General features: G+C 46.6%; 1 long non-coding RNA gene across 1 annotated transcript; it reads right to left on the reverse strand.

Moving 5' to 3' along the window:
- Window positions 1-1,506: 1,506 nt before the first annotated feature.
- Window positions 1,507-25,323, reverse strand: LOC108542244 (uncharacterized). Its single transcript, XR_001889201.1, has 3 exons — window positions 25,150-25,323; window positions 17,142-17,248; window positions 1,507-3,935 (listed from the first exon to the last, which is right to left on the reverse strand). It is a non-coding gene; the product is annotated as an uncharacterized LOC108542244 (long non-coding RNA).

Raw genomic sequence — 25,323 nt, forward strand, 5'->3', positions numbered from 1 at the left:
AGTGACTAAGGGCAGTGCCTGGTACGGAGTGTAGGCTCAACCTGGTCTTGGAATTAGGGCAGAATTCTCTGTGGAAATAAGGAGACATAAATCTGAAGAATCAGAAGGAGTAATTGAGGACTAGGAAGAGAAAGAGACTTCCAGGCAGAGAGAACAGCATATGCAAAGTTCCTGAGGCCAGAGACCACCCAGTACATTTTGACTGGCTAAATAGGAATTAAGGGGTAGAGGGCTCAAGATGAGGCTAGAGGGGTAGTGTGGTTGATAATCTTATTGTTCAGCAAACGTTCACTCTTCTCCCTGCCCATTTAGGGAACAGGATACTTCCCCTGCCCCACTGACTTGAATCTTGTCCTTGTGACTTGCTTGAGTCAATGGAATATGAGCAACTACAACATAAGCAGAGGCTTGAAGTGTGCAATTCAACGTGGTCTCTGGCATTCCCACTGTTCACCGTGAAAAGAGGATACTCTGGTTAGCAAGTAAAGCAGATTGAGGTCGATCCTCAGCCTGGAGCTAACTGAACTGTACAGTCAGTGCAAAGAATCAATAGTCATTTTAAGCCACCAAATGTTGAGGTGGATTGTTACACAGCATTGTTTTGGTAATAGCTGACTAATACAAGTGGGTAGGGAACCAATCCTGCAGGGAGGCCACTAGGAAGTTATGTACGAAGCTCTTGCTACCTACTCAGGTTGGTCAGCTGGGTTGGGAGGTTACTTCTATGCAGTTGTCCTGCAAAGATGATGTAATGCAGGTAAATGAATGATTTATGGGAAGCTGAAAAGTTGCCTTTTGGGCAAGATCAAGGAGCCAGGCTGCTGAGAATAAGCCTTCATATGACACAAATCTTAAGTTTGGCTCTCCTCATCTGTCCCAGGTGAAAGGACTGTCTGTGTGTATGATCTAGGACGTTTAGTGTGAAGTCGGGTCATGCTGTCATTTCCAAGGTGAACTCCTTGTGGGCAAAGATTTAACCGTGGACAGAAGTACAGGTAAACATGCTGACAGAAATGAAGAGAAGATGAGTCAAAATGGAGGCATACAAACTCAGGGAATAAAATGTTATACCTTTCAAAGTGACAGTGGAAGGCTGACCACCATTTCCGCTCCTCCCAAAGGGGCTGCTGTCTCTTGAAATGCAAACTCCCAGCAGTATTTGTGGTTCTGGAATGGGAGTATCTGTTCTCCAAGGGAATTACAGGACAGAGCAGGAATCTTCAGTGTGGGGAGGAGACAGGGGAAAAGAGGTGGGGTAGCTCAGACATGATCAGATGGGTCACTGTCTGGGACAAGCCATTTACAAAAGCCACATGAACAAAGTCAACCTTGATCTGGGTTGGCAGCTGGGTGGTGGTGGGGGAAAGAGCGCTATGTACTCAAAAGCCAGGGCTCCTATGGGACATTTCAGGAAAAGTTCCAGCCTTCCTTTGTCAGCTCTTGGAGTAACTAGATTTCCTTCCTCGTCTTAGAAAAATGCTTCTAGAGTAAATTGATAGCAACTGAAACAGTAGAAGCATCCAGTTTTTGTTAAAATCCTGCTTTCATTACAGCTGCAAGGGATGGATCTAGAACTGATTTATGGAGCTTAGGGATTCTGTGAAGTCATACTTGGCCTTCACAGCAGGAGAGAGAGAAAGACAGAGAGAGGGGGAAGCAGTCAGAGGATGTAACCTCTCTACTCGCTTGGGATGAAAAAACTCCTTCTCTCTCCAACATACACAGGCACAGACATCCTCCCAGGGGAGGTATTGTGGTCTGACTCTCACTTTGGGAAGATTCTTCTCCTGCTGCCTTTTAGGACCAGAGCATGCTTTATCTCCAAAGGCTGGGCCCCTGTTTTATGCCTCCAGGGCAATCCTCTTGGACTCACCTTGTTAACCTGAGTATCACACCATTCTCTGTCTTGATGGTAGAACTAGAGAGTCCTGAGGCACAGATGCTCAATTGCTCAGGTAAATCAAATGGTCTCACATACTCAGCTTGGCAGAGGCTCAGAGCATGAACCAATTACTCCTCCCTTTATTCATGCAACATGTATTTATCCATTATCTACTATGTGTCACTCACTGGAGCTACAGAGGTGAAGGCACAGTCTGACCAGTGAGAACAATGCTTCTCAACACTTTTGATGCCAGAGCACATAGTGAAAAGGCTCATTTTATAGGACATAACTCTGAGATGCATGGTAGCATTTCAGAGTTTCTGTCTCTTTTCTCTACTTTACCTTCTTCTATTACCCTTCGTTTGTATGGACCACATCCCCAAAGGAGGGGGTGGGGGCTATTAATATGCTAATATTAATATTATGTATGTATTATATGGGTGGTGAACATGTTAATGTTGAAAAATTCAAAATAATCGGAATGACCATCTTAACAGAAGCAGATCCTGAGACAAAGATTCAAGTGCAGTTGTTATTGTGTTGGGGGGTGTAGACAGCCCCAGGAGGGAAAGGAAACGTGATATGGAGAAGGACAGGTTATTATAATAATCAAGGCAGGTTATTAAGCCAAGTACTGCTGTGGGCAACTGGAGCTTGCAGCCATGGAGAAAGCTCTGGGATACTGTGTACAGCACACACCTGAGTTGTCCCACCCAATGGGCAAGGGAGCTGGGGTATTTACACACCAATTCCCTCTTAGTCATTGGTCAAGAGCTATTCCTGGCAGCTGTTAATTCTATGGCAGTTTTTCCTGCTGAAGTGATAGGCAGCATGGCATTCTGCAGATCTGAAATGCAGAGCTGGCAGTGGAGTTTGGCTGGAACACACAGAAATGTTAGAGATATGGGCAGGGCATGGACAGATCCTGCTAGATGCATCAATGGGGGGTTAGTAAAATATTTGATAACACATCCTTCAAGCCCAGGACAATGTGGAACTATATTCATTGACATAGAAGTGCTCAACTACACATTATTGAGTGAATGAAAGCAGCATACAGAATATCCAGTAGAGTTAGACCATTGGATTGCTTATTTTTCTCTGTGTGTAAATGTGTCCCACACACTGGAAGGCAAGGCCAGGACCAGGGTGAACCAAGCAAGGCTGCTGCTTTGGGGTAAAGTCTAAGGAAATGTCAGAAAGCTCAGTAATCAAGATAAATATTTCAATGCAACATTTAAAAAAAATCAACATTAATACAAAAATTCCATGATGAACAAGGTCAGGAGCTGACCCCATATTTGCACAACTCAGCCTCATTCACTTCATCCTAATCCCAGCCCTGTTGTATTCTGTCTCCCTAAAATTTTGACCATTTGAGGCCGAGAAAGAGAGAGAGGAGTTGGAGAGAAAGTCTGATTTCTTTCCTCTTCCGGCCCGCCAACCTCTTGCTAGTGCCTCCCTTGGTCAATTCCAACCACAGCTAACATTAGAGCCTTAAAATATCCACCTACAAAGGACGGCGTCCCCTCTCCTCCTTCTCCCCATTCTGTCTCCTCTCTCAGCCTCTACCCCCGGCACAGAGCAGAGCAGCTAAAGGGCAAGGACTGGCATGGTTCCCTCAGGAACCTGTAATAATTTGCAGGCAAAAATAATCGGTTCCCAAGCAGGCCAACAAAAGCCCTAACAACTGAGACGTTGTCTTCCAGGTGCAGGTCAGCAGTGGCCAGTTAACTGCACATGTTAGTTCATAGCCCTCTGGGGTGACAACCTTGGGTCAGGCTGACCCGGCCAGAGAACACAGAGTCAAACGCCAAGTAATCAAAGCCAGTTTGTTGAAACCAAGCCATCTTGACTCCCGTCTCCCAGACAATCAGGCCACAGCCAAGAGTTTCCTACCCCTGCCTCCTCTGGGAGTCTGCGTTCTGTGGGCTTGTGCAGCCGTCCCCTTCCCAAGTTGGCTGATTCTCAATTAATCAGGGATTGGGACCCAGTTTATGCTTCCTCCCTCTAGTAGCTTCCACTTGCCTCCCTCTGGTAGCTCTTACACCTGTGGAAAGATGGAGAAAAGTAAGTTCTGTCTGGTTTTTGCAGGGCAGCAATCAGAGAGACCAAAGTAGCTTGGTTAGGAGCAGCAGAAACTGAAAGGCCTGGCCTCCAAAGATTCCATTGACTCTAAGCAGCATTTTTTTTTTTTTTTTTTTTTTTTTTTTTTTTTTTTTTTTTGAGATGTTGGCTCACATCAGTGTGAACAAAATCATGTTTCTGTCTCGACTGAGTCATTTGGCTGAAGCATTAATTTCACAGCCAGCATTCACACTGACACACACGACCTTTAGTTTTCTTCCATGAAGAATTAACACACAATGACTTGTTTTCAGGTCCCAGGCCACTGGCAACAGTGGCTTTTGTCTTGTTTGTCACAGTGGCTTTCATTCCCTTCCACCTGATGTGCCTGTGATGAACACATGAGGCTGCTGCAGAGGCAGAAAGGTCGAGAAAGGAGGGGGAATTTTGCAGTATTCCACAATGAGCATCAGCACCTTGTTAAAAACAGAACCAATCAGAGAAATGCATCATTCCCTGGATCTGGTAGTCCGGTGGGGTAGAGGAAGAGGGAGGCTTTGATCTATACATCTTCATCACACGTTAGGCCTGGCACACTGGTGACCATGGGATTCCTGTCTGCACCACCTACCTGTCTGGACATCTTTGGACAAATGACTTAATCTCTCTGAGACTCAGTTTCTTCAACCACAAAATGAAACATAGTAGGACCTGCCACATAGCATTGTTGTGGCGACTAAATAAGATTGTGCCCTTGGTCACACTATCTGACAAAAAGTAAGAGCCTCATAAATGCTGTCTTTTATTATTATTCATGGAAAAGGCCAGTCCAGAAACTTCGTTTTAAATGTCTGCTCCATTTTCTCCAGGGTTTCTTCAGCAAACCCATAATTCTGGGTATTGGCAAAACACTTTCAATAAATGTTTATAAGGTTGACATATGCATAGCATGTCAAAACCCAAGAAGGATGAAAGGCCAGCTGAAGAAGAACAATCCTTCATCTGAAATCCCAGCCCACACCTGTAATCCCAGCACTTTGAGAGGCCGAGGCAGGCGGATCACTTGAGGTCAGGAGTTTGAGACCAGCCTAGCCAACATGGTGAAAACCTGTCTCTACTAAAAATACAAAAATTAGCTGGGCATGGTGATGCACGCCTGTAGTCCCAGCTACTCAGGATGCTGAGGCACGAGAATAGCTTGAACCCGGGAGGTGGAGGTTGCAGTGAGCCAGAAGATCATGCCACTGCACTCCAGCCTGGGCAACAGAGTGAGATTCTGTCTCAAAAAGAAAAAATAAATAAATAAAGAAATCCCAGCCCGGTTTGTCATTCTTAGCTTGGCTCATTCTTCTTTCTCTGCACTGACCCTGACCCACCCCCTTTATGACCTTTCCACAGAGGAAAGCCCAGAGTAGGTGTTGAATAATTGGCATCTATTGTCTTTGGATGCAGACTCTGAAACCAAGCTGTGAGGGCCTGTACTTTATTTGGGAAGTGAACTAGGAGGTACTAGTAGGGGAGTGGGGAGGTGAGGAAGGGAAAGGAAGGCAGTCCATCAGGGTATGTCATCAGCAGGTCACTCCTGTGGACAACTGGACTCATCCCACTACTAGTTACCTCTGGAGACGTTGTAGAGCACACCCCTGAGTTGTCTCACCCAAGTTGTGAGGAAGCTGGGGATTTAGCCACCAACTCCGATCAATCATGGGCTGCCAGCTACTCCTAGGGGCATGTATCCTGTGCAGAGTTGACGGTGGCCAGAGTGGAAGGCAGCAGTGGCAGAAGGGAAGCCAGCAGGTGTGAGCTGGTCCCCAGGAGACATGGGCAGGACACTGGAGGCTTTGGCTACACCGTCCTCAGGTTGCTCAAGTTTAGCTAATCAATTGCATTTGACTCAGGAAATGTATTGCTTCGTTGGTGCCAAGTCTGATGGGATTGTGTCACTGTAGTGCCCCAGGACCGTGGGTCTTGGTCTCAGAGGCAATGTGATTTCCAGCCATCTGGGCACAGCTCCTGCTAACAAATCTGCCTCCAGTGGATTGTCTTTTCTAGAAGGCAGCCACAGAGACAGAGTTCCAGTGCTCATTCTTTCTTCGAGAGATCTGTAGAATGAGCTAACATCTGGTGCCTTGGGTTTCTACGTGATAAGCATTCAGCTGAGACCAGCAATTCATCCTCTTAAGAGGTCACCAGACCACAGCTTTTGGTCAAGGTGACCTGACAGGGCTGCACTGACAACTAAAGAATAAAGCAGTGAGGTGAAGTCTGCTGACCTGGGGGCACCATGACAGTAGTCTCCAAGACCATATTCCAGGCCTTTCTATGTGTCTCTTGGTTCTAAATCAATAGCCAGCATTCATGGAGCTGCTTCTACACATGAGGCATTAAGACCATATGTATTATGTTAAGAGATGAATGGTGTTAGCCCTGCGTTATAGATGAAGAAAATATAGGCACAGAGAAATCAAGTATCTTGCCAAAGTCAGAGAATCAATAAATGACAATACAGTTGAACCCAGGTCTCTCTGGCTACAGAACCCACAGTTTTAGCCAATATGCTATATTTTATTTATTGTACAGGTTTTCCTTGTTAACCCTGAAGGGTTATGTCCAGTAGTGTGGAGTAAACTGGTCTCCCTGAAGGTAGAGGAGAGGATGGGAATAGCTGTGATTTGGAGCATCTGCCAATTTCTGTAGTATAAATACTCCTACCATGGCCAATTTCAAGCTCCTTAGCATTTAACAAGTGGCTTACAAAATTCCAGAATGTGGAACAATTGGCTCCCACAAGCCAGAAGGAACCAGCTCCAGCCTTCCACTGGTGATACCACCCTCCCAGAGGTCTTCATTATCAAGGTTTCTAGAGAATATTGTTGAAACAGTTTCTTTCTTAGCCATTCCACTCCTTAAATCTTGCCCGAGAGCTCTAGGATTATAAATGAGATCTTGGTATCATTCATTCAACAAACATGAAGTGTCCATAAGGCATGAGGGGTGATGCCTCGTAGGGAGACACAGTTCTAAACTGTCTTAGGTCTAGTTTTCCAGTAGCAGACTCAGAGGCAAAGATACGTGTGCTGCATGAGGAACTGCTGCAGGAAAAAACACAGGGTGGTGAGGAAGTCAGATGGGAAGGGGAAGGGAGCAAGCAGGGGTATGGTGGCAAGCCAAGTCCCATGAAGCAGCAGTCCCCAACCTTTTTGGCACCAAGGACCAGTTTCATGGAAGGCAATTTTTCCATGGACCAGGAGGGTGGGGGGATGGTTTTGGGACAACTCAAGCACATTACATTTATTGTGCACTTTATTTCTATTATTATTATTATGTTGTAATATATAAAGAAATAATTATACAACTCACCATAATGTAGAATCAGTGGGAGCCCTGAGCTTGTTTTCTTGCAATTAGACAGTCCCATCTTGGGGTGATGAGAGACAGTGACAGATCATCAGGCATTAGATTGTCATAAGGAGTGGGCAACCTAGATTACTTGCATGTGCAGTTCACAACAGGGTTTGTGCTCCTATGAGGATCTAATGCTGCTGCTGATCTGACAGGAGGTGGAGCTCAGGTGGTAATGCGAGCTATGGGAGTGGCTGTAAATACAGGTAAAAATTAACTCTCTCACCTGCCTCACCTCCTGCTGTGCAGCCTGGTTCCTAACAAGCCATGGACAGGTACTGGTCCATGGCCCGGGGGCTGGAAACCCCTGCTGTGAAGGGTACTTTAGATTCAATCTTGCAGGGGAGCTTTGGAAAGAGTGGGGTGCATCTGGGGTGTCCTGATGAGGGGTGATATGATGAAGTACTTCTATTTGCCATTCTCATCACCTGTCATTGGTTAAGGGCTGTCCCCAGAGGGGCACACATTTTCAGGTACTGCCAGCACTTGACTGGTGCAGCAAGGCTCCAGTTGTCTGATGGCAGCCCCTAATGAAGAAGCTCAAGGATAGACTGGTAGGAAACAGAGTCCCTCAGGAGCTGGCGTAAACAGAAACAGTGAAGGGGTTAGGTGCAGAGCTCTGAGAGTGTCTACTTCACAGTCATTCACTCGACCAGCATTTAGAAGAGCTACAGTGTACTGAGCACTGTCCTAGGTTCACAGGACCCAAGGATGAATGCAAACAGCCAGGTTCCCTGTTCTCAAGGAGCAACTAGACCCTGACGTGATCTAGTCAGAGAGCAGGAGTCTGAGCAATCCAGATGACAAACAGATCATTACCAATTGGGATACATGGCTACAGGAAAACTATGGGGTCATGAAAGAGTAGATAAGAAGACAGAAGGTGGATTGAGGTGGGTTAGAGAAGGCACTCCTCACAGTTTGGCAGGGAAAACCTAGGTATTCACCGAGGATCTCAAAAGAGTGTGCAGGTGAACAGCTAGTCTTCTCTGGTCTTTAAGTTTTTTGGGGGGTACTAGAAGACCTGTGCAAAAACACAACAGGTACACCAAGACCACAGATTACTTATGGTGAGAAAGATTCATGGTTACATAAATCACCTACCCAAATTTATTTTGTAATTTTTTCCTAAGCAAAGCCCTATATACCACTCTAGTCCTTAAAACCTACTCAAGGTATGTTTATTCACAGAGATATTGGGACTTCCATACTTTTGGTTACTATGAAACCTGCAGGCTCTAGAGTCAGAGTGCCTGAGTTCAAAACTGGCTGATCACCTAAGTAGCTGTGTATCTTTGGACAAGCAGTTTAACCTCTCTGTGCCTCAGTTTCTTCATCTGCAGATAGCGGTAAATGTACCTACCTCACACAGGTTCTTTTGTAAACAGTAAATGGAAATGAGTTGATGCTTGCAAACTGCTTAGCACAATCTCTGGACATAGTCTAAGTACTAAAAAGGGAGCATTATTTACATTATTAGATATTATATTTGAACATATATCCTTGATATGGTGTTAAGTGAAAAAGTGAGATTTTCCAAGAAATAGTTTGAACGGATGTTCTCAAACTTTGGCCTCAGAACCCTACACCTTTAAAATTACAGGAGCCCAAAGAATGTTTTTAAAAATATGTATTTAAAATATTTATTAATTCATTAGAATAACAATAATAAACCCCTTATGTGTTAACATGTATATCACATTTTATGAAAATAACTATTTTCTTAAAATTAGTAAAATAAAGTTGTATTGTTTTACATTTTGCCAGTCTAATCTTTTCTTTTCTTTTCTTTTCTTTTCTTTTCTTTTCTTTTCTTTTCTTTTCTTTTCTTTTCTTTTCTTTTCTTTTCCTTTTTCTTCTTTTTGAGACAAGGTCTTGCTCTGTGACCCAGGCTGGAGTACAGTGGCACAATCACAGCTTACTGCAGCCTCGATCTCCTGGGCTCAAGCGACCATCCTCCTGCCTCAGCCTCCCAAATATTTGAGACTACAGGTGCACACCACACTTTTTTTTTTTTTTTTTTTTTTTTTTTTTTTTTTTTTTAGCAGAGACAAGGACTCACTATGTTGCCCAGGCTGTTCTTGAATTCCTGGGCTCAAGTAATCCTCCCACCTCAGCCTCCCAAGGTGGTGTTGGGATTACAGGCTTGAGCCACCGTGCCTGGCCTCAATTTCTGTCTTAATTGAAGACAGCCAGATTCCCATATATGTTCTTCATTCAATCTATTGTGATGCATTGTTTTGGTTGAAGGATATTTTAAAATCCAGCTTCATACAGTTGGAAACAAAAGGACAATTTTAATACCCTCTTCAGAAAACTGTGGCTATTCTTTTTTGATACTACACCAAAACTCAACAAGTGGTAGTTTTGTAATGGTTAGGTGCAACCTGAAATCTGAAACCCTATCAGTGAGCTTTTATATTTTATCATATTAAAATCAATCTATGTTGTGTTTTAAATGGACCTTTTACCCATGTGTGATTCTATAACATTATATCAACTATTTGGAAAATATTGGTTCACAGAGTTCTGCAGATCTACCAAATGTTGACACATTTTGTTATATAATATCAAAAGGTCACAGGTGTTAATATCCACACTGATCTTATCAGAAGAGTCTTCAAACCTGGGGAAGCCCTCAAGCACATAGTGGAGGATGTAAGTTTTCCAGAAATTCTATTTTTTGATGGCAAGCTAAAATGTTTTCATTGGCAGCAATGAGAAGGCGTGAGATTACTACCTAGCCTTAGTCTCACATAAACTGAAAGCTTCCCTCCCTGATTTCCCTCTTCTTCAGTCTTTGCCATGCACCAGAGGTCCTGTCTTTCAGCAACGCTCTTTGCAAGTGAGGTAATATTGTATTAGCTTTTGTGTGTCACTGATTTTTTTTTCTTTTACCTTTTTCTATATAGTCTGGATAAGCCTATTGTTTCTGCATCTAACCCCGCTAGCTTCAAATTACTTTCTCCTCCTCCCTGTGAAATGGTGGGTTGGTTCCCATGAGCAGTCAAAGACAAGACAGGGAACAGTATGAGGTTACCTACTGAATAGTTCTTGAATCAGTCACCTTCCCCCACTTCTAGCCACCACGACTTAGCCAGAACCTACCATTTTCTTTGGCTGGGATTTTGACAACAGGCTCGTAACAGGTCTGCAGGCCTCGAGTGTGGAGGCCTCGCCTAGTCTGTTCCCCTCTGACCAGCCAGAGAGCAAATCTGCAACAGCCTTGTCCCTGATACCTACTGCAACCTGGAAGAAAAGCACAAAGGAGGGTGCAAGGCCCATCTCCAGCCCCACACATGTGGACCCCACAGAACGCAAGTTCAAGAGCTGCCAACCCCTCCCGTACACACACAGTTGCCTCTCAGATTGGCCTGCTGGACAAAGGCTGTAGCGGCCTCCCTGGAGAAGGAAGAGGGACAATAGAAATAGGTGTGCACAGACCCCAAAGGTAGGTTCAGGGTGTTTGCAGCAGGAGTTCCAGGTATGTAAAGCATGATGCATAAAGAAGTGGGTGTAGGTTCCAGGTGGCATATCCTTTGGGATCACCGATTCCTCAACCAGGTTGTCAGGGAGGCAGTGGGGTCCAGGGCAGAGTCTTATAAATCACACCCTAAGCAAGAACCTCAGGTGCCCATGTCTAAAGGTGTAACGGTGTACAAATCTAATCTATACAACCCTGCATCAAGCCCCTGAATGACTCCCCATCACCCCATCACCCACAGGATCAAGTGCCCATGCCTTGGTCTACCAGGCGTCTCCCCAGCTGGCTCCTGCCTACCTGTCTTTCTTGCCCTTGACAGTGTCTGGCTCTGGTCCATAGGTGCCCCATGCTCTCTCACTGCAGGGACTTTATAGCATGTGACCTCCTCTGGGCCTTGCCCTGGATGACATCTCATCTTTGCTGTGCTCTGCTCAGGGATCATTCTTCCCTGGCACCCCAGTCCCCCAGCTCTAGCCTAAAGTCTGGGTTGGCTTCTAGTCTTCGGCCTTCACAGCTTTCATATCCTCTCTGTCCTCCACCAACCACAAAGTATGACAGCTATCACTAGGCAGTGCTCACTACTTACAGCTAAGGGTACTGAATGCTTCCAGTAACTCTATGACATGTATGCTGTGTTTATGCCTATTTTACAGGTGAGGGAACTGAGATGAAGCATGGTAACTAATTTGGCCACAGGGCCAGCTAATAAGAGAGTCAGGCTCTGAGTTTAGACACCAAGCTTTTAACCACTGTGCCAGTGATTTTCGGTCCTTAAACTTTTGAGTACAGCAGAATCACTGGTGTGCACACGATTGATGTGCAGCAGAGGGGAGGGAGTAAGTTTATTAAAGTGCAGACTCCTGGGTCCCACCAATCCAGAGATTCTGATTCAATAGGTCAAAGGTGGGGCCCAGAAATCTGCATTTTCATAAGCTCCCCAGAGGATTCAGATGCAGGCATTAGGGGGAACCACACTTTGAGAATCACACGCTTTCCTGCCTAACCGCAAGTCCTAAACTGCAACCCGTAAAATATAATTAGGCCTTCTGGGCTCAGCAGGGCCCCTGAGAAGGAGGAAGAAGACACTGTGTGCATCTAGCAAGTTCTCCATGCCACCTGTGGTGGTGGTTGGAGTGGGGAAGGCCTTTCCCTGGGGGGAAGATACACACCCTGGTTGCATCATATAGACACAACACCAGAGCCATAATCTGGGGTGTCCGGAAGCCAGCGCACCCTTCACATTTCTGTGACAGTGTTCAGTTCTGGCTTGGCCATAACTGCTTGGAACGTGGTCTGTCTGCCCCACCCCTGGCTGCTGCTAGTTAACTGGAAGCTGTGGCCAGAGGGAGTATGGGCTGAGAACATAATTAGGGAGCCCGTTCCCAGCCGACCAACAGGAGGACTTTTGCACCTTGTCCATCTCTTCCCTGAGACTTGTCAAGACACTCAGTGGTTGGTCAGCAGCCCTGACTTGGGCACCGTAAAGCAGGAAGGATGAGGGGCAGCAAAGAGGACTGTGTGGTGACCTCATTGGGCGGTCTCCTTCAAGCCTTTCCAGCTCTGCCAGCAAGAACATTGTGACAAGTCCTCTCCTTGGAAGGAAGAAAGAGATGTGTCCCCAACTCAGGGACACCTGGGGTGATCTGAGACCCTGGGCCTTTCTTTCACCCCATTGTTTCCTCTGCCATAATTTTCAATTTTCCCCTGCCTTTCTTTCTTTTCTTTTCTTTCTTTTTTTTTTTTTTTTTGAGATGGAGTCTCGCTCTGTCGCCCAGGCTGGAGTGCAGTGGTGTGATCTTGGCTCACTGCAACCTCTGCCTCCCGGGTTCAAACTGTTCTCCTGAGTCAGTCTCCCCACTAGCTGGGATTACAGGCATGCACTACCACACTCAGCTAATTTTTGTATTTTTAGTAGAGACAGGGTTTCATCATGCTGGCCAGGCTGGTCTCGAACCTCCTGTGATCCTGACCTCAAGTGATCTGCCCATCTCACCTCCCAAAGTGCTGGGATTACAGGTATGAGCCACCGTGCCTGGCCTCCCCTGGATTTCTATTCCTTTCTCACTCATCTTCTTCCCTCTGTCTCAGCCCACTTTACCTTCTGAGAGAGATTATTCCCAGAGTCCCCAGTGAGTCATCTGTAGCCAGGTTGTGACCTCCTGACCAAGCAGGGCTGTCCGGAGCCATGAGGCCCGGAATTAGCCGACCTCTGTTGCTTGATCTCCGCAAAGCGGAGACAAGAGGGCACATTCCCGGGTTCTTTATTTACAAACCCTTCCCGCGCGCGCCCAAAGCTTTTCCCGCTCACGCCTAAGTTTCTCCCGCGCGCGCCTAAGTTTCTCCCGCCTGTGCCAAAACTGTTCCCCCGCGCGCCAACCTTTCCCGCGCGCGCCAACCTCTTTCCCGCGGCGGCTTTAATCCAGCATTTGGGAGGCCAAGGCAGGCGTATACCTGATTGATGGAGTTGCGAGCCACAATATGTCCCCCGCCAGGAACGAATAGAATGGCCGGGCTGCCAGAGCGCGCACTACCGCGCCAGGGAAAAGTACAACCCAGGCGCATGCGCGATTGTAACTCTAGTGAAAGGCTAGAGACCCCGTCACCGGCTGAGACAACCTCTTCCCCTGCCAGCATATATAGGCATAGAACACTACACTCAAAACGAGACTTGATCAGGCTATTTGTCCTTGTCTTCCATTCTCGTTGTTGTCTTGTCTCCTCATCCACTCCCCTTCAGGGCTGATCATAGACATGTCACTGTCGAAGGGCTCGTGACACAGGGCCAATGGGATTTCCCTCCCAGTGACCTGGCCTTAGGGCTCAGACTTATGAATCAAGTCACTTCATGGACTAAACCTTTAAGGTGCATAGACTTGGGCTGGAGCTGCCCGTGCTGGGGTGGCTGGGGTGGCCGTGCTGGGCAGGCATTCAGGGGTCACATGTTCTGGTGTGCAAACAGAAAGAGCTCGGGGCTGGTCTACATCTAAAAGCAGGCAAATGAAGCAGAGAAAGAGAAAAGTGCTCCCTAAGAACCCAAAGAGAGAGGAGGAAATGCCCATTTGCTTCCTTCCAGCTTTCCAATTCCCAGTACCAGTCTGTTGTGAAGAGTTTCTAGTCTTAAGTGAGAGGATACCCAGATGAATTCTTGTCCTTGTGACCCACAAGATAACCTCACTCCTCAGGACTGCTTTCCCTGTGTTTAAGTTAGCTCAAGTGAGTTCGTTTTGGTCAAGCAAATCATCCCTGATGAAGACAGCCCTGCCAGGAGAGGTGAGTCCTGGGCTGACACACCCGGTGAGTTACAAACACTGGCTGAGTTTGGGGCTGTGCCAGGCATAGGATTTGATGAACAACGAAAGAGATGCTGTCCCCGCTCTCTGGGAACAGTGAGGGTGGGAGGAGTCAGAGGTGCAGAGAAGCAGGATGGGGCTTCATCCTCAGGGAATGGCAGTGATAGAAGTTCGAGCAACGATCGCTCCTATTATGTATGTTAAGCAGAAGGGCTGGGGGCAAGGTCAGAATGCCAGGATTCAAACTGGAGATCTGCCAGGGGCTAACTATGTGGCCCTGCGCACGTTTCTTAAACTCTAGAGATTTCGATTTTCTCAACTGTGACATAGAGATGGTGACCCGCAGAGTGCACTTATACTTAGAACAATGCCTCGCACTTAGGAAGTACTCGGTGTTTGTCAACTATTATTTTTTTCTCTGGGCGTTGGGGAGGGTGCTGGGTAGAGCCAAGCATCTTGAATTGTAGTAGCAGGGCCATATCACTGAATATTTTATAGATCCAGCAAAGGAGTTTTGATTTTATCCAGAAAAACTATGGGAAACCAGAAGAATTGTAAGCCAGCAAGGGGCCCGGTTAGATGAATGCTGGGGTTTTCAACCAGCCTCCAATCTGAAGACACTGCTAGTTGTCACATCCTGGCCAGGGGCCAGGGAGGTTCAACTGGCCTCTGGTGGGTAGAGGTCAGCATTGCCACTAGCCATCTTACAGGGGGTAGGACAGTTTTGTAAAACAAAGAATTATTTGGCCCAAAATGTCAATAGTGCCAAGGTGGAGAAAGCCTGGATTAATGTATTATAAAGAAGAGAAATTCTCAAAGAACTTAACACAGAGCTACCATTCAACCCAGCAGTCCCATTACTGGGTATATATCTAAAAGAAATTGTTCTACCAAAAAGATACATGCACTCGAATGTTCATTGCAGCACTATTCACAATAGCAAAGACATGGAATCAACCTAAATGCCCATCAATGGTGAACTGGATAAAGACAATGTGGTACGTATACATTGTGGAATACTACACAGCCATAAAAATCAACAAAATTATGTCCTTTGGAGCAACGTGGATGCAGCTGGAGGCCATTATCCTAAGCAAATTAATGCAGGAACAGAAAGCCAAATACCGCATGTTCTCACTTATAAGTGGAAGCTAAACATTGGGCAGTCATGGACATAAAGATGGCAGCAATAGACACTGCAGAGTACTAGAGCAGGGAGGGAGGAGGACAAGGTTCGAAAAACTAACTGTGGGTGCTGTGCTCAGTATGGAGGTGATAGGATTAATTGTACCCCAAACCTCAGCATCATGCAGTATACCCAGGTAACAAACCTGTACATCTACCCCCTCCATCTAAAGTTGAAATTATTTAAAAAAAAAAAAGAGAGAGAGAGAGAAGAGAAATTAATTAGAAATGAAACTTTCCCACCCCAGGGGCTCAGTTTCCCATCTATCAAAAGACACACATAGGAGGATGTAGAAGGCTGAGTGCTATGTGGCTTCCATGCCTGACCTTCCATGATACGCTTATTCTCCTGTTGCAATGGGCCCACTGTCCTGGACCCTTCTGACACCAGCTATGTGGTCCTGACCCTGGGCTCCCTGAGCCTCTCATTACAGATAATCCTGATGGGGCCAGAGAGTATATGAAGAAGACAGGGCTCAGGATCTAGTCCAACTGTGGGATTAGATTCTGGCACCACCCCTTGCCAGTTATGGGACCCAGAACAATTTTCTTTGCCTCTCTGTGCGTCAGTTTCTCCATCTATAGAGTAGGACTGATAACACCTCCCCAGAAGCACAGGTTCGAGGGTTTGCAAAGCTCTCATTCCAGCCCCTGGTTCATCACAGATGTTCCATCAACATCAGCTCCAACAATGTGAGATTGCTAAACACCAGGGGAAGGCATGAGAAATGCAGCCAAGTCGATGTCCATTATACACGGAGAAGTCATTGCAGACAGGCTCTCTCCAGAAGCCTGTGACAACCACCATCAGTCAGAAGGAGCTCAGGGAATGTGTGCTCCTTTGAATATTTGCTTGAACTAATCAGGGAAGGAGAGCAGGAAAAACAAAAGGAACCTTCAGAGTAAGGCAGGACTTGCAAAATCAGTGCCACGAGGTCCAGGGAGGCAGCAGACTGCAGGGTTAGTTATGAAATTTAATTAGTAATTACTTGAGTGAATAGCACCAGAGACATGGAGACCAGAAGTGCTTCCCTCAGAGGGGCAGGATGGCAGACCTGAGAGGCTGGGTGCTATTTCAAATTCCAGCTTGGCCACCCACCAGCTGTGCAAATTTAGGAAAAGTGCTTTGCCTTTCTGTACCTCAGTTTCTCTATCCATAGAAATAGAGATATGCAGATAAAAATCATACCTACCTCAAAGGGTTGCTTGAAAAGTCACTATCTACTATATATATAGGCACAAACATCAGTGTCCGACACAGGGTCAGCACTAGGTATGTCATTGCGGCTGGCTTCTGTTTCCATCTTGTGATAACAGCACACAATCTGAATTAGCCTCAGTGTCAAGCAGTGTGTGGTCTGCAGACCAGTGCCATCAGCATCACTTGGGAGCTTGTTAGAAATGCAAATATGCAGGCTTCACCTCAGACCTACCCAATCAGAAACTCTGCATTAATTGGCTAGGTAACCTGTTAGAAAAATTAACCTCTCTAAGCTGTGGATTTCTTATCTGTAAAATGGAGATTTCTAATATCAGCCACCTCCTCTTCTGCACTCGGGGCTCTAGGATGGCTCCGGCCTTTTGTCAGTTGCTGGGCTCTTTTCTGCCCCAGGGCCTTTGCATTTACCGTTCCATCTGCCTGGAATGCCCTTGGCTCTCCCCATGGCTGAGGTGCTATCTTTTAGGCTTCAGTTTAAGTAGCACCTTCTCAGAGAGGCCTTCTTCACCAACCCTGCCCCATCTCCCGTGAATCCTTGTCACTACACTCACTTATTTCCTTCAGGTGCTAATGACAATCTACAACTCACTTATTTTTTAGTCTACTTACTTGATTCTTGTCTCTCTTCAACTCGTGTCATATAAACTCCAAGAGGGCAGGAACTGGGTCTCTCTGTGCACAATGCCTGGCACAGCGTGTGTGTTCCATAAACAAGTCTAGAAGGAATGGAAAAGCCTATCATAGAAGAACAGAGAGTGCTCATCACAGCACCAGGCGCAGGGTGAAGTCCCCATAAGAACAACAGGACTGTACAGTTATTATCATAAAATAGGCCACCATGTAGCCCTGGGCTTCACAAACAGCTACACAGAGCAGCACAGAGGCTAGCGGTGGCCTTTCTGTCCCTGGCACCTGTGCTTAGTCTGCACTGTGTGACCCTTGCACCCAATCATATAACAGGGCTGCTCTGAAGAAGCTGCCTCATTAAAATATGGAAATAGTTGTCACGTTGCTATCACCCAGCCCAAGCCATCAAGTGCTCCAAATTGGTTTTTGCCATTTCATACGGCACAACATACATTTGTTAACTTTTCAAACAGTAAACACCACCTGCAAAGTGCCTTTAATATTTAATGTAACTATAAATTGTTTTGAAAATAAATCCAGCCATGTGGAAAAGCAGCAGAAGGAATGGGAAGTGAATCCAGGAACCTGCTCTGCATGGGGGCAGAGCGGGCTGCGGGGCTGAGCCTCCAATTACTGGTCAGGCACTTGGATGCCCCACTTCAGTGCTTTATGGGGCCGATGGGTAATGACTGCTTCCCCTCGATGCTCTGAGGATTCTGACCTCATGACAGTGCTTATTTGGTTCTCCAGAGGACGTAGGGTAAAGCTACAGAGGGGGTGCGGGGGTGCACCTCCACCAAAACCATCTTGGTGGGGAGCGCTGGTTAATGCCAACATTACCCATGGCCTTGGTGGGGAAAAGCATGTCAGCCATGAGCTCTTCTGGCCAAACCAACTGGTAACACTGCTCAGTGTCATGGGATGTGTGCTTGGGGCTAGTGACTGGTCTGTGACAAATTAATTTGTCACTGCTCATCACATGTTGTATTTGCTCCTTTCTGTCTCTCTCTCCATCTCATTTCATGCACTATATAGAACTTCAGAAAAGTACCTGTTTCTGTCTTACTTCCCTCATAGGTCAAATTGGGATGCTAATGATACCTACCTCATCGCATTACTGTAGGTTTAAACAGGTGACTGCCTGTAAAGCGGTTAGGACAATGCTCAGCATATGGGGCCATTTTTAAATGTGTGCTGAGCTGTCACCACTGCTGCTTCTGCCGCTGTGAACAGACACGATGCCACCTGCTCCCTGTGGCCCTCTTCATTCCCACTGCGGCTGTACTGGCCTCCTCTTCATGCCTGGTGTCCTCCATGCTCCCTCTTGCCACCAAGCCTTTGCACGAGCTGTGTCCTCTGCCTGGAGCACTTTTCCTTTCTTTTTTTGCCCAGTTACTCTCTTAGCTATTGGCTCAATCAGCTATTAGGTTGGTGTAAAAGTAATTGTGGTTTTTGCCTTTGAAGGTGTGAGCAAAACCACAATAACTTTTGCACCAACCTACTGAAATGTTGAACTTCAGGGGAAAAGCCAAGCTCTCTCCTCCTGGCATGTCAGTCACTGACTAAATCTCTGGAGCTGGAATGGTGGCATTCTCTGATTAGCCCACACTAGTCATCTGCCCACATGTGGCCGGGGCCAGAGGACCAGGATCAGCAGTCCCATCAAAAGCCACATGCCATGCAGAGAGGGGCTGATAGAAGAGAGTTGCTCTTCTTGGCAGACAAAACCATCATTGTCCATTACAATGAGATGTGTGTCCTGGCAGTCACCATGGAAACCGGGTGAGGACCAACTGCTGTCAATCGGTGAGCAGTTAGGCAGCTATTACTTTGATCCATGCTAGAAGAGTGAAGCCTGATGATTTGCAAGACATTTGGAAGATACAACCGAGAGAGAGAGAAAGAAGATAATTCTGAGGCTTTTAACTTGATACCCAGAAGAGTGAATGACACCACCGGTGTCTTATTATTGGCCTCATATGATGCAACTAAAAAACCTGGGTGATTATGGAGGGATCTGACATAAAGGTATCTAGCTCAGACTGGGAGACAATTTTGGGGGTGAAAAGGGAACCTAAAGTCTCTCAGTTCATACCCTTTAAGTAGACACATACATATAACGCTGGCACTTATTCAACTAATTAGTAAAGGGGTGCTAATGCCATGCTAGCGATTGGCTAGCCCTTCTGGCCAAATTCAAAGCTAATGTATATTATGTCCCCGGGCTCTCTTGATTCTTCTGGACTTGGCAAGGGCTCTGCTGTGGGTCCATCTTAGTGTCTGTCCCCTTGATTCCTGACTCTCCCAGGGATCATGTTCCCCTGTGTGAGAAGGCTGGCTCCCTTGTGGAGTAACTTCTGAATAGCCACGGAGTTATCTGAATGGCATGAGAACCCAGATGGACCCATGTACAGAGAGATGCTCTGTGCTCTGCCTCTCCCTATGCTATCAGGCATCTCCAAATAGCATGCCCCAAAGACTTCTCAGTTTTCCTTCCCAAACATGACCTTCTCATTTCAGTAAATGACACCATCATTCACCAAGATCCTCAAGCCAAAAGCCTAAAATTTGAATTCCATCATTCCCTTTCCCCCACACCCAGACTACCAATATATCTGGTTGGCCCGGGTTCTCCCCAACCAATATATATCCCCATCAACTGTATTCCCTTCTAGTCCAGAGGCTGGCAAATGTTTCTCATAAAGGGCCAGATACTACAACGCACTATCCACATGGCAGCTAGAGTGATCTTTAAAAAGTAAGCAGCAGTTGTCTCTCTCTGGCTTGAATTTGCCCAGTAGCTCCCCATTGCCCTTAAATGAAAATTCAGTCTTTCCATACTGTCTCCACCCCTCCATGACCCAGTCCCTGCCTCCTCTCTGACCCCACGTTCTGCCCACTCTTTGTCCACACTGCTCCACACCCCCTAGTTTCCCTTCTACTCCCCAAACACTCCAACTTCTTTCCCTTCACTCTTCCCTGGGAACATTCTTCCCCCCACCTCCTCCACCAGTTCTCTCCACATCTGGGGTCTTTTTCATCAATTAACTCTTGCTGACTGGGCACAGTGGCTCATGCCTGTAATCCCAGCACTTTGGGAGGCTTAGGGGGGTAGATCACGTGAGGCCAGGAGTTCAAGACCAGCCTGGCTTGAACCCCGTCGCTACTAAAAATACAAAAATTAGCTGGGTGTAGTGGCATGCACCTGTAATCCCAGCTACTCAAGAGGCTGAGGCAGGAGAATCACTTGAACCCAAAAGGCAGAGGTCGCAGTGAGCCGAGACTGCCACTGCACTCCAGCCTGGGCAACAGAGCAGACTCTGTCTCCAAAACAAACAAAACAACAACAACAACAAAAACCTCTTGCTTCCCTGAAGAGAACAGTCTGACTCTTATCTAATGTGGCCCCATCTTTTCCCCATTGTCCCATCTGAAATTATCTTATTTGTTCAACTGCTTGTTGTTCATCCTTCTGGAACATAAGCTCTGTGAGAGCAGGGACTTCATCTGTCCTCACAGCACGCACATCAGCACGCTTTAAATCCTCAAATCGTTGCTCACTGAACAAATACAGGTTCCTGGTCTATATTTCTGGGCAATGCCAGATGTCTGTGCACCTCAGATTTCTCCAGCTTTCCCAAGCCCTTCCTATGCTGGCCTAGAAGAGGGCTGCCAAAGAGTTCGTTCCCTGCGTATGACAAAGTCTGAAAAAACACGCTGCTTGTCTGAGTCATTGTGCTTGTCCAGGGACCTCTGTGCAAACTGATTTGTAATTGCAAGGCCCAGTCAATAGAAGGGCAGCTCTTCCAACAGCTGGACTCTACACGGGAGCCTCTTTAACAACAGATGTGATGTGGTGGAGAGGCAGTGGGGTGGCCGGGTCCCACGGAAGCTCCCAAGCAGAAACCCTGCCGTCTGTTCCTGGTACTCCCTGACATGTGGTAGAGCTTACCAGAGCTTAATTTCCTTGTTTCCAAAGTGCCCTCTCCTAGGCGCCCTCATAGCTCTCATTTGCTCACTCTCATCTCCCAAACCCCTGCACCCCATCTCCCTTTTTCATCAAGGCATTGAGACCAGAGACTGCTGGTTGCCACCTCAATGCTTTTTGTCCCTTCTTCCTTGGTCATAGAAGCCTGATTTTTTTTAAGATGGTGATGAACCCAGCAAAGAGACAACATTCACCCACCCCTTTTTCAGGTAGGGGTGGCCTGGTGATGATGTCTGGCTAATGACGTATAAACAGAAGTGCTGTTGGAACTTCTGGGAAGAATGATGAAAGGAAGATGACTTCAGCCACTAAGACTTCAGCCACTATCTTAGTCTGCTGGGGCTGCCATAAAAGAATGCCACACACTGGGAAGCTTACACAACAGAAATTTAGTTTCTCACAGTTCTGGAGGCTGGAAGTGCAAGATCAGGGTACCAGCATGGTCAGGTTCTGGTGAGGGCTTGCTTCTTGCTTCCTGGTTTGCTTTTCTCGTGTGTTCACATAGGGGAAGGGGACAGAGAGAGGGAGAAAGTAGGGGCATGGAGAGAGGCAGGAGAGGGAGAGGGAGAGAGGGAGAAAGGGAGAGAGAGAAAGAGAGAGAGGAGGAGAAAGACCCTTTTCCTCTTCTCCTGAAGCCACCAATCCTATCAGATTAGGATCCCACCATTATGACCTCATTTAACCTTAATTACCTCTTAAAATCCCTATCTCTGATATAGTCTCGTTGGGGGTTAGATCTTCAATATATGAATTTAGTGGGGACACAGTTCAGGTCATCACAGCCAGGCATTACATCATTTAGTTCTTCCCTTCCTTCTGCCTTCCTCCCACCTGGAATCCGATGTGATGGCTGGAGCTTCAGCAGCTATACTGGACAATGTGGTAACCTTGAGAATGAATGCCAGGTGCTGAGGCTGGAAGTGCAGAAAGATGGAAAGAACCTGGGTTGACTTTGTGGCACCATTATATTATCATGGAATTGTTAGGAGTTGCTTTATGTCAGAGCTCTGGTTCTCAGTCACCCTGTATATTGGAATAACCTGGGATCTTTGAAAAATGCTCATGCCTGGATGTCACTCCCAGAGATCCAGATATAATTGATCTTTTGGGGCACAGCCTTGGCATCATGATTTCTTTTAAATTTCTCCTGGTGATTCTAACGTGTTAAGCTTGAGAACACTGCTAAAGAAAAAATCCCGGTGTAAGGGAATTGATTGTGTTTTAAACAATGGTATTTTAGTTTTGTTATGCAGACTAACTCAACTTCAATGAGAAATCTAATTCTAGAAGATGAATCACTTCCATCTTCTAAGATTTTTCAGAACAAGCACCGCCCAAAGCTATCAGGAGACCTGGTCGCATCCTACCACATTCAAGAGTAGATATGGGTAGATATCAATTCAAGCTGAATGGTGACAGATCTGTGCAGTATTAAGTATAATTTTCTGTCCTTTCACTCACATGAATAAAACAGTGTGTGTAACTTAAAATAAACTTTAGGATTAAAATAAGCACTCAAATTCAAAATAGTCAGATGTGGTACTTTTGTCAACAAACATCTTTTCCGCAAGTGAAATCCATTGGTAAGGATCATTAGAGGCCAATGAACTCTTCTTTCCTGTGATCCAAATGTCCCTCCTTGTCCCCATCCCAAGTGGGAAGAGCTCAAGGGGAGGAGCTCGGCCAGCTGGTGAGAGAGTTGGCTTAAAATAAACAGGTACCAGGGTTCAACTCTCAGCTTCACCACTTACAGCTGAGTGCTCTTGGGTAAGTCATTTAACCCCTCTGTGCTTCAGCTGCTTCCTGTGCAAAATGCAGTTCATGATTTTGTCCAGGACTCGGGACTGTGGCAAGGACTAAAAAGCAATGTCCAAAAAAACACTTAGCATTGTGCCTGGCCCATAGTAACTGCTCAGTAAATGTCAGCCATCATTCTTAGGCTATGGCCAGCCACTCTTCCCGAATGATGTGTCCTTCCCCTTCATTTCTGGAAAACAGTGCCAAAACAGGGCTGCTTTTATGAATAGGGTACTAAATGAGCAAACACATGTCTGGAAATAAAGGTAATTCATCCCTGGGGAGATAGCATCTCCCAGGTTCAGGGGTTAATGGGCTGGAGGATTCATAACAAATGGTGCCCGAGACAAATTGGCTGATGGAACTGAGCAGCTATTGTTTCTCAGACAGCTCTTCAGCTGTGGCCCATTTATTAGCATGGCTGCCGGAGAAACAAATTAAAAGGCAAGCCCCTCAAAGATAACAGAAATTGAGTGCGAGGGGCAAAACGCCCTGAAAGTTTGAGCCGGCGACAGAGAGGCCATGCTTCTTTATCTGCTGCCAACCTCCAAACACTGAACTCTGGAGGAGGCTGGACCGGAGCCAGCCTCTGACGGCGTGTGCTCTCTTCGGTAAATATGGGAACTGCCAAAGCCAAGCCCGTGGAAAAGCACTTACAGATTAGAAGCAAACACATGGCAAGCAGGACCCTCTGCAATCGTAAAATGCATCGTGGAGGAAGAGGAAAGGAAACAAACCATTCTCTTTGGGACTGTCCATCTGGAAGCGTGGAGCCAGGAGCATTATTACAAATAAATGTATCCAGCCCAGCAATGTCTGGGAGTCACTGGATGTTTTCATCCTTCCGGAACCTTTGGAAGAGCTCTGTCCACAAATACAGACTTCTGAAGCTGCAACAGAACCCTGGTGCTGGGACACCAGTTCTGCCCTTCACCTCCTGTGAATTGGTTTAGCCCATTTTCTAGGGAAGGCTGGGGAGTGGTGAGGGCTTAATACTCCAGAAGCTTTGTGAGTGGGGGTGTGAGCCTGGAAGGGAAGACTGGAGGCCTCGCAGGCTGTGGGATACGTGGCCAGATGGAGCACTGGCCTCTGTGCCCAAATGGCTTCTACTAGACTTTTCTAGGTGTGACCCTGGAACCATTTTTATCCTGGGGTGCTGACTAATAGATTCCTGGGTCCTACTTCAGACCTCCAGGATCAGCCTCTCTACAGGGAAGTGCAGGGGTCTTACATTTAATATTGCTTCTTAGGCGACTCCTATGCACACTAAAGGAGTGCTTCTCAAGCTAGAGCATGCGTGCGCCAGCATAACCCTGACAGTTTACTAAATACAGATTGCTGGACCCCACACTGACAACCACCCCTGATTCAATAGGTCCAAGGTGGCACCCGAAGATTTGCATTTCTAACAAGTTTCCCTGATGCTGGTGCTGCTGGTCCAGGGACCACACTTTGAGTAGCACTGCAAGTCTGCAAACCCACTGAACTACAGGGTTTGCTCTCAGGCTGAGTGAAGTTCCATTTGTCAACAAACATATACACAGCCCCAGTTGGATGCAAGAGCCCTCTATTCCTGGGCATCATGGTGTCTGGGAGCTAAACCTTCACTCCTACGCCCCCAAAGGAACCTGAAGATGTTTGAGTTAATAATGACTCCAGGACGAGTTTGTGCTAGGACTTTCCTTGTGAAAGAGAAGGGCCTAAATAGTGGTTCTCAACTTTGAGTGAGATTTTAAAAACACTCCAGTGCTGGGGAAAAATGTGGGACCTGGGCATCATCCAGATTTTTAAAGTTGCTCTGGAGGAGTCCAACGTGCAGCCAGGCTAGAAAACGTAGCACAAACGTTGTTAACTCTGACTACCATCAGTAGCACCCAGGGAGTGGCTAGAAAGCATTACATTGGGCCCCACTCCTCCCTTGCGATTCTGACTTCCACGATTCAGGGTGGAGCTTGGGCGCTGGCATTAAAACAAAAGCTCTCCAAATGTTTCACAGTGCACCATAGCGGCAGGGATCCAGACCTGCCAGCCTAGTGGAAAGGGACTCAGGAGCAGTAAATCCTGGGAAGGCTTAAGGGGTGGGATGAGACCAGAGACTGGGGCTGATTCATTTGGATCACCACAGTAAATGACAATGGTAAAGCAAGTCACAGTTGTGTAAAGCAGTTTTATGAAGTGCAATCAGAAGAGATTTCTTGTTCTTACCCCATAAACAACTGTACACTCAAACTCTCTTCCTTGCTGGCCTGAGCAGGAATTTGTTGGAGGGGAAGGGAGGCTAAAAGCTTCCTCTGCCGACTTTAGACGTGCCTCCTCTGGGGTGCACAGAGCAAGGGGTGCCCCTGCCAGCCATGAAGCCCTATGCAACTGGGTTTCTAC

The sequence above is a fragment of the Rhinopithecus bieti genome, unplaced genomic scaffold, assembly GCF_001698545.2.
Source record: "Rhinopithecus bieti isolate Rb0 unplaced genomic scaffold, ASM169854v2 scaffold_21542, whole genome shotgun sequence".
NCBI classification, from domain to species: Eukaryota; Metazoa; Chordata; class Mammalia; order Primates; family Cercopithecidae; genus Rhinopithecus; species Rhinopithecus bieti.